Source organism: Gadus chalcogrammus, chromosome 8 (assembly GCF_026213295.1).
Source record: "Gadus chalcogrammus isolate NIFS_2021 chromosome 8, NIFS_Gcha_1.0, whole genome shotgun sequence".
NCBI classification, from domain to species: domain Eukaryota; kingdom Metazoa; phylum Chordata; class Actinopteri; order Gadiformes; family Gadidae; genus Gadus; species Gadus chalcogrammus.
In genome coordinates, this window is record NC_079419.1 from 10,990,910 (window position 1) to 11,000,922 (window position 10,013).

Genomic DNA, 10,013 nt, shown 5'->3' on the forward strand with positions numbered 1-10,013 from the left:
CCTTTATGTTTCATTTGATAAAAACGACAGTGTTACCCCTTATGTTTTTTTTCATGACGACCAATAAAAAACAGTGTTACCCCTAATGTTTATTTCATGACGGCCGATAAAAAACGACAGTTACCCCTCATGTTTTTTCCATGTTGACCAATAAAAACCGACAGTGGTACCCCTGTCTACGTTTTTGCGTGGATCCGAACCTGAGCTGTTTAAAGTATTAACCTCCGAACTTATCAATGCACCATCAAGACACCGAATAACTCAACACAATGGTTATACTTGACTTTATAATTCGCATGAAATAGAGATAAGAGTCTTCCAACAGATGACATCAACCAGACTTGAACCCCGGTCTCCAGGGGGTTAGCTCACAGCTCTCTCCACTTCCCACCGAGATTTATAATTTAAATATGTCTGTGGTTATATATGACAATATATATGCAATAGACATGATGGCATTACGTTTCAAATTAAAGATATTGTGTTTTCCACAGAAATTGAGCCGCGGTCGCCAGTGGGTTAGGCAGAGTACACTCCACTGCACCACTGAGGCGTTGACAATACACAATAATCAATCATCAATAAAGAGGATCTACATGACATTAAAATGTATGTGTGTATTTCTATTATTTCCCGTAGGTTTTTTTCATGACGACCAATAAAAAACGACAGTGTTACCCCTTATGTTTTTTTCATGAGGACTGATAAAAAACGACAGTGTTACCCCTTATATTTTATTTGACAAAGACAACAGTGTTACCCCTTATGTTTTTCTTCAAGACGACCAATAAAAAACAACAGTGTTGCCCCTTGTGTTTCTTTTCATGACGACCAATCAAAAAAAACAGTGTTACCCCTTATGTTTTTTTTCATGACTACCAATAAAAAACAACAGTTTCATAGATCGCTAACTTGCCCCAGGAAGAGGCTCCACACGGTAGAGGCTCCAACACTTGGGTGTGTGTGTGTGTGTGTCTTGCCCCAGGAAGAGGCTCCACACGGTAGAGGCTCCAACACTTGGGTGTGTGTGTGTGTGTGTCTTGCCCCAGGAAGAGGCTCCACACGGTAGAGAGTCCAATTTTTCAGTGGATAAATTGGACTCCCCAAGCAATGTTATACTTAAAAGGAGCAAGTAAGTTACATATTAATTTAGTCTTGACTTTCGGCCTGTAGCATATAAACAAAATGAAGCAACTGTCCTATATTTCTAACTGCATTTGAAGTAGACATTGAGACTCACAAAAAATGGACGCTATAGGACAGTGATCATGATTTGTCTCAATATCAGAATAACAACAATGGGTCAAATAGCAATGGCTGGTGGAATGGCTTTGAAGTAGGTCTGTATATGCAGTGTAAGCTTGTCCAGGCCCTGCAAGTCAGGCTGTAGGCTATGAATCTGAATGAAAAGCAGGTAAATAGGTAGTGGCCATCCCCAAAATGCACCAGAATACAGGAAATCAAATCTATTAAATTCCAAAAAAATATGGGGGGGAGGGGGGGCGAGAACCTCAGACCCCCTGTCTATTACTGTGCCCCACCAACATGTTTGATCGCCAGCCGCCACTGAGAATGACCAATGGAAATAATTCTCTGCACAATTTGAATTGTGTTTAAATATGCTACAGTGGTCATTTGTTTAGCCAATTCATGTTAAACAATGAGGGTTTTGATTGTCGGGTCGGGCCTTTGATCGATCTTTTGTGTTATTTTTGTTTTTGTTATCATTGCTTTATTGGCCTAATTTGAGGAGAAATCGATGCCATAAACAGACATTTTATAGGCCTTTATTACACGGGTCTTCTCAATGCCGTGGAACGCTCCGTTCACTTGCATGGGTAGTAGTCCGGTATCTTGTCAACCCCAGCGTCTTCGGTTGCTAAGCGACGTCCACGTCTTATAGCGGACTATTTCACTGCTGATCAACACTACGAATGCTTGTAACGAATAAATTGTAAAAAGACACACCATGTGAAGTTATTTTCCAAATAAGATTTGAAAAGCTTTGGAAGTTTATTTACAACACTATTTACATGGTTTCGGAGTAGTACACTTTGACATTTTAATACAGTTCAGCGAGAAAGGCGACGAAGAATAAGAAGGGGGCGTTCCAGTCTGCGTAAACGGGAACCCCCACCACACGAGAACGCCCATTTGCGTCTGCAGTGAGACGATATTGGAAATGGTTAGTTCTATTTCATCCTTACTGACCGCCAGAGGCGGTGCATTAAGCACTGGATTTATCCGTCTCGCGCATGCGCAGTTCGAGTACCTATACCAACAAGGTCACATGTGACCCTCGAGACACCGGATTGGCTATATAGCCCGGTGTCGACAGAGGATCTGTTCCTTTCATCTTCTCGCAAAGACGCATGTAGTTGTACCGCTTGCGGATAGCGTATTCGCTTTTTGAAAAGGATCGCGCTCCAGACTGTGTGCAGCCTCGCGACCAAGGGTCGGAGCAACGGGTGAACTCGTCCTCCAGGGGCTGTTTGTCTGTATAGCGCTGAAAGGCTTCCCTTGAGTAGAAGCTTCCAAGTTTTTGTTTAGTAACACTTCTGTTAGAAGAATATATATATAATCGTTCAGTCACTTACCGGTGAAGGCAGCGCTCTCGCGTCCTCTCCCGGCAACACTGCTGGGATTATTTTCACTACTGGGATTAATTTCGCTACTGATAGCTCCCTTATAGAAACAGCTCGGCTGTGTTCTGGGTTACCAAATTTATTTGGTAAAGGTTTTTCTTTTCAGTCACTTACCGGTGAAGGCAGCGCTCTCGCGCCCTCTCCCTGTAACACTTCTGTTTCTTTTCAGTCACTTGCCGGTGAAAGCAGCGCTCTCGCGTCCTCTCCCGGGAACACTGCTGTATATTTGAGTGCGTAATTATTTTCAGTCACTTGCTGGTGAAGACTGCGCTCTCGCGTCCTCTCCCGGTAATACTTTTTTTGGTTTTTCTTGAATTAGTAGTTTACTGGTGAAGGCAGTGCTCCCTCTCCCAGTGTTCTGCTGATGGCTCATGTGTGTGGCGCCTGTGTGGCCCTCCTTGAGCCTGACGATGGCCATGATCGCTGCCCCTCTTGCCTCGGCTTCGAGCATTTGAGGGAGGGCCTTACAGAGAGGGCCTGTATGAACTGCGGCTCCATGCCCTTGGCACTCAGGCTGGCTAGGCTCGCAGCGGTGGAACAACCAACAGCTTTCGACCATCCATCAATGGCGCCACTTCCTCCGGCTCAGCCCGTCCGTTCTTGGCGTCGGGGTAGAGCAGGCCCCCGCCCCAGGAAAAGGGCTAGGGACGAGCTAGCATCCAAGGTGGATCGCTTGTCGTCCGACATGGAGAGGATACAGGAACTCCTCCTGACCCTGCAACCTGGGGCAGGCGGCGCTGTGGCTGATAGCCGGCCTGACCCTTCCTTGGGGGATGTGCCGGGGACGGACGATGTCCTGTCGCTGGCGGCATCAGCCAACCTCTTCAGTGAGGGTGTCACGGGGGAGGAAGCCTCAAACGCTTTTGGGGAGGCCTCCCGCTCCTCTGCTCAGAGCTCTGGGCACAGCACAGAGGGTAACCCCATCGGGGCCGTCATCCGTACGGCCCTGGCTCGCCTGGGGCTCGATGCTCCTCAGCCTAGCGCCTTTTTCAGGCGCAGCCCTGCCACAGCCCCTTTCTCTGTCCCTCCTTCGGAGGAGTATTTAAAGGAGCTACACCTCTGCTGGAAGGATGCCAAGGCTCTCCCCCGTCCTTCTTCCAGTGCTCGGGCCTTGGCTGCCCTTCGGGCTTTCCCTCTCCCCGAGGGTTTTCACCAGGGTTGTGGCGGCAGCCCTCGCACCCCTGCAGACGCAGGGCATGAAGGTCCTGCCGTATCTGGACGACTGGCTGGTCTGTGCGCCCTCCAGGTCCCAGGTGGCCCAGGACACGGCCCGCCTGCTGTCGCACGTCGCCCGGCTGGGCTTGACGGTGAACCTATCAAAGAGTTGCCTGGACCCTTCCCAACGGGTTACCTATCTGGGGTTGGTCCTGGACTCGGTCGCCATGAAGGCCTACCTTTCACCTCGACGGGTGAACGACATCCTCCGCCTCCTTCCCCTCTTCAGAGCCGGCAGGAGGCTGCTTTTTATTCATTTTCTTCAGCTTCTGGGCAAGCTGGCAGCTGCTTCAGCTGTGGTGCCTCTGGGCTTACTGTCCCTGCGCCCACTCCAAATGTGGCTGAACAGCCTGCACCTAGATGCCAAGTGGCACAGGCAGAGGAGGGTCAAGGTGACCCTGCAGTGTCTTGTCTCTCTGGCTCCATGGAGAAAGAGAGTGTATCTGGAGGCAGGCGTGCCCATGGGCGCAATCCCGGCGCGCCGGGAGTTGGTGACAACCGACGCCTGCCTCTCGGGATGGGGCGCAGTGTGGCAGGGCAGGACTGCGCAGGGACGGTGGTCTGGCCGGGACGTGGCACAACACATCAATGTGCTGGAACTCCGGGCTGTGCAGCTGGCACTAGCCAGCATTCTGCCCCATTTGATAGGCCGGCATGTCCTGGTCCGGTCGGACAACATGGCCACGGTTTCGCAGGTGAACCACCAAGGGGGCACCAGGTCAGCACGGCTTCTCCGGGTATCCCAGAGCCTGTGGACTTGGGCTTCTCCCTTCTGCCTACGGGCAGTCTATTTGCCGGGGGCCCAGAATCGGGCGGCAGACTTCCTCTCCCGACGGAAGCCTCCACCGGGGGAATGGCGGCTTCACCCCGAGGTGGTGGAGTCAATGTGGGGCCTCTTCGGCAGGGCAGAGGTGGACCTCTTTGCCTCGGAGGAGTCGGCGCATTGCCCCCTCTGGTTCTCCTGGGCAGAAGCGTCCAGCCCTTTAGGGCAGGACGCGCTGGCGCACGATTGGCCGGACAGGCCTCTTTATGCCTACCCACCATTGCCTCTGGTTCTGCCGACACTCCAGAGGGTCCTTTTGCAGGGCCACCGGCTCCTTCTGGTGGCCCCCTTTTGGCCGGGGAGGCTCTGGTATCCACTGCTGCTCAGGCCCTGCTGCAGCTCGCCATGGTGCCTCCCCGACAGGAGGGATCTCCTGTCCCAGCTGGGGGGTCAGATCTGGCATCCCGACCCCTCTCGCCTACAGCTCTGGGCTTGGCCACTGCAGGGCCCGACCCACTGCTGAGGGAGTGCACTGCGGCTGTCAGGGGTATGGTCATGAGTGCCAGGGCACCATCGACCAGGTTGCAGTACGGAAACAGGTGGAAGCTGTTCTCCAACTGGTGTGCGGCTAGAGCCGTGGATCCAGTGCACTGCGCTGTGATCACGGTGCTGGAATTTCGGCAGTCCCTCCTGGATAGTGGCCGGTCGCACTCCACCTTGAGGGTCTATGTCGCTGCCATCCCTACATGATAGGGTTGACGGCGCCACGGTAGGGTGCCACAGATTAGTGTCCCTCTTTCTAAGAGGGGCTTTGAGGCTGCGTCCCCCTACAGCCATGCGGTCTCCAGCATGGGACCTGCCGCTGGTGCTGGAAGCCTTGTCATCTCCTCCCTTCAAGCCTTTGGGTCAAGGGGGGTTGAAGTGGCTGTCCATGAAGGCTGCCTTTTTACTCGCCATAACATCTGCCAAGCGGGTCGGGGAGTTGCATGCCCTATCAGTGAGTGATACATGCCTGAGGTGGAACTCTGATGGCTCGGGTGTCACTCTATGGCCGAATGTTGCGTTCCTGCCAAAGATCCTGCCACGCAATCACCTTAACCAGCCCATCCAGTTAGCACGCTTTGACCCCCCTTCTGGGGAGGGTGGGTCTGAGCTGCTGTGCCCGGTGCGGGCCCTTAGGGCTTATATTTCTGCTACCGCCGGTATTCGCCAGTCGGAGCAGCTTTTTGTTTGCCATGGTGGCACTAACAGGGGTCGTGCTTTAACAAAGCAGAGGCTGTCCCACTGGATTGTGGAGACCATAACGCACGCCTACGGGGCCAGTGGCCGCCCCCCCGCCATCCAGGGTGAGGTGTCACTCAACCAGGAGCGTCTCCAAATCATGGGCTGCCCTGAGAGGGGTGCCCCTGGGGACCATCTGTGCCGCGGCGTCATGGACGTCGCCTAGCACATTCTCCAGGTTCTACCGGGTCAACGTTGCCACTCCCCATCCAATGGGCGTGGCCCTGATACCAAGCTCTGCTGCCTCTGGTCAGTAGGTGAGCACCTTGATTCTTCGTGACGTTGTTGGTATTGGCCACCCAGTGCTTAATGCACCGCCTCTGGCGGTCAGTAAGGATGAAATAGAACGCAGAGTTACGTATGTAACTCCGGTTCTATGAATCCTGGATGACCGCCAGAGTTACAGGTCACTCAGAAGTCTCGTGGTTCGCGAGAAGATTCTGGGAACAGATCCTCTGTCGACACCGGGCTATATAGCCAATCCGGTGTCTCGAGGGTCACATGTGACCTTGTTGGTATAGGTACTCGAACTGCGCATGCGCGAGACGGATAAATCCAGTGCTTAATGCACCGCCTCTGGCGGTCATCCAGGATTCATAGAACCGGAGTTACATACGTAACTGCGGTTTTATGATAGCTACCTTGGGCTAGAGCGGTCGACGTCATCAAGCTCTAGCGTCAACGTAGCTCCCAGAGGCCGACTGAAAATATACGAAGCGGGAAAATCAACAGAGGATTCCGCGGCATGGAGTCTCGGTGAGCATTTTTCGAAGTAGTTAGGTCCCAAAATGGGTAAAGAACAATAAAGAAAGGAAGAATAAAGCCTAAGAATAACGATAGTTATAACTGAAGAAAGGATTAGTCAATGTTCGACCCGGCTTGACCGAGGGAACCGAGGGCACAACTCAACCGGAGGAAACTATTCAACTAATTTCTTCCCTTCAATTGTATGTATACTTGATTAAGTCCACTTAAAATGTAAGTAGGCTTAATGCTGTTATTTTAAAGGCAATCTGGAATTGTATTTATACTTTATACTAGAAATACACGTTGGTCATTTAATTATCCATAAACCATAACATCTTGAAACTGTTCTGTGCATCAGAATTGTAAACAAATATAACTTTTATTTACACGTATAAAATAACAAACTATGATGTCATCATTATTTCACAAAAACCAACAAAATAACCACCAGAGGTCGCCGTAAGCCAAGCTTAGTTTTCCCGTCGAATGCACGATTCAAAACCTTTCTGGATCTGACTGAAACACACACACACACACACACACACACACACACACACACACACACACACACACACACACACACACACACACACACACACACACACACACACACACTAACAGATACACAAACACACATATACTCACACACATAAAGACGGCCGGTGAAATGTGACCCTGTGTTTGCAGCAGCGGCCTGTGCTGTGTGTCGGCCTATCATATCGCTTATTGACTGTGAGGTCATCAATTACCTCATCCTGACACCCTGTATCGATTGGCTGAGAGATGGATTTATGAGTGGAGAGATAACTATCTCTCTCCCTCTAGAGAGAGAGGGAGAGAGAGAGAGATGTTACATCTGGATGTCCACTTCTCCACTCGTTCTTCTGTCATCACTTCTATGCCTCATCTATTATTTACTCTCCTCTCCTGTTTCCTCTCTCTCTCTCTCTCTCTCTCTCTCCCCCCCCCCTCTCGCTCTCCCCCCCTATCTCCCCCTCTCTCTTCTCTCTCTCGGGGCGATCAATCACAGTTGGCTGACAGCCAGCAGGCCGCAGGTCGTCATGCCGACAGCAGATGGCTCTTTATTGCCATGACAACCACAGGGAGCAGGAAGTGACACGTCCAGCCAAAGACACACACACGCGCGCACGCATGCATGCATGCATGCATGCAGTGTGTGTCACATGCAAAAACCTGACTAAAGAAGAACTGTTTAGGTTAGGGTTTATTGGTTAGGTTAGGTCAGGGTTTGATGGTTAGGTTAGGGTTTGATGGTTAGGCTAGGGTTTGATGGTTAGGCTAGGGTTTGATGGTTAGGTTAGGTCAGGGTTTGATGGTTAGGTTAGGGTTTAATGGTTAGGTTAAGGTTTAATGGTTAGGTGAGGGTTTAATGGTTAGGTTAGGGTTTGATGGTTAGGTCAGGGTTTAATGGTTAGGTCAGGGTTTAATGGTTAGGGGGATCAAGGTAGAAGAGTTCACGTCGCGATCCCTGCCAAGTAATATCAACAATACTACTTGCGAATTCTACCAAACACTTTGACGCCAAGCCGAAAGACAAATGATGTCGAATAGCCCAAATAATGGCACTAGCCCATCAGCCCGAAAGAGGAAGAGAGGCCAACGCCTGCCACCAAGGCCATCTTTGACCATCATATCTCTAAATGTTGAAGGACTGTCTGCAGCTGAGAAGAACTTGCTTCCTAACTCTGCAGAGAGCATCAGTGTGATACTCTCTGCCTTCAAAAAACTCACCGCGGACCCAAACATCCCCGCCCTCGAGTGGAAGGCATGACCACCCTCATTGAAAGAACACATGGAAAACATGGAAGCGTCAAGCTTGCAAAAAACAGGACAATCATCGCATAAACATCAAAGAGCGATGAAAACAGCAAACCCCTGAGCTCAGAGCAATTACCATCAGCTCCGTCTACAAGCCACCTCTACAACTTTCCTGATGGCAGAAATACCATCAAAGGATAGTGGGATTGGAGACTTCAACAGCCACAGTTCACAATGGGGATACGCCGGAAACTGACGATGAAGATGAATTGGAAGCAGTAGCCGAAACCAACCAGCTCTACCTGATCCATGATGCCAAACTACCAAAGTCCTTTGATAGGGGGCGATGGAAAGCCGGCTACAACCCTGATATCACGTTTGTCAGGCATAACATCTCTGGATTGAGCAAGAAGCTGGGACTGACACGGCCCAATCGGCCTTACAGTCAATGCTGCAGTTACCCCAGCCACAGTTCCTTTCCGGAGAAGATTAAACTTTGAGAAAGCGAACTGGCCTGGCTTCCAAGAATATCTTAAAGACCCCCACCATCAAGCGGACCCCAAAAATCGTATCTTCACCAAGCTAGTTCATCAGGCAGCCCAGAAGAACATCCCAAGAGGCTGTCACACTCAATCCATCCCTGGCCTTGACGCTGCAAGTAGCGAACTATATGAGCAATAGCAACAGCTCTACGAATCTGACCCCTTTGCTGAAAGCATCATCGAAGTAGGTGAGAGACTCATGACCTCCCTGTCAGAATGCCGCGAGTGGAAATGGCAAACTCTACTGGAGACAACTAATATGGCAAAAAAATGAAAAAAGGCATAGAGCCTCATCCGAAAAATCAGCAATGACCCATCAACTCCAACACAGCAACAGTATACCACCACGGCCAACCAAGTTGTGTATCAGTTGCTGCTCAATGGGAAATCCATCACCAAACAGCCAAGACCAAAGGTAGACCGACTTCAGCACTCCCAAAACACCGGACAGACTGAGCCCTTGAAGAGCTCAATATACTGTAGGCATCAAAGCCCTCAAGACTTGCAAAACCATCGGCCTGGACAACATTTTCACAGAGGAGATCAAGCAGTTTGGACCTCTGACACGGAATGGGGTCCTTGAGCTGATGAACAACTGCATGCTGACAAGAAGCCTCACACAGCACATAGAATACAGGTACCATAAAGGACTGGTGACAGGAGCCGTCTTTTGCCGCGTTTCCAATGCAGGGTGCGGAACGGATCGGTTCGCAATGGTGCGGTAGGGAGGGAGCGGTATAGCCCAGCTCAGTTCCGAGGTCGCGTTTCCACCGCCGACAGTACCCTTTTAGGTAGGCCGGATGTTGATCGCCGCGGCAGCTACGTAAACATCGTAAACAACGTCTTCCTCCCCAAGAATGCAGACGAACGTCTCCACCTCCTTGTTCGCCCAAGCAAGCGTTTTACGCGACATGTTAATTGTAAAGAATAATACCTCGAGGCTACTGTTTGTTTGTTTTTATCCCCACGTCGCCCGGAAGTGATGATTCTGTCGACCAATCAACGGAGGGGATGTGTAGCTAGAATTTCCCGGGACCCTTT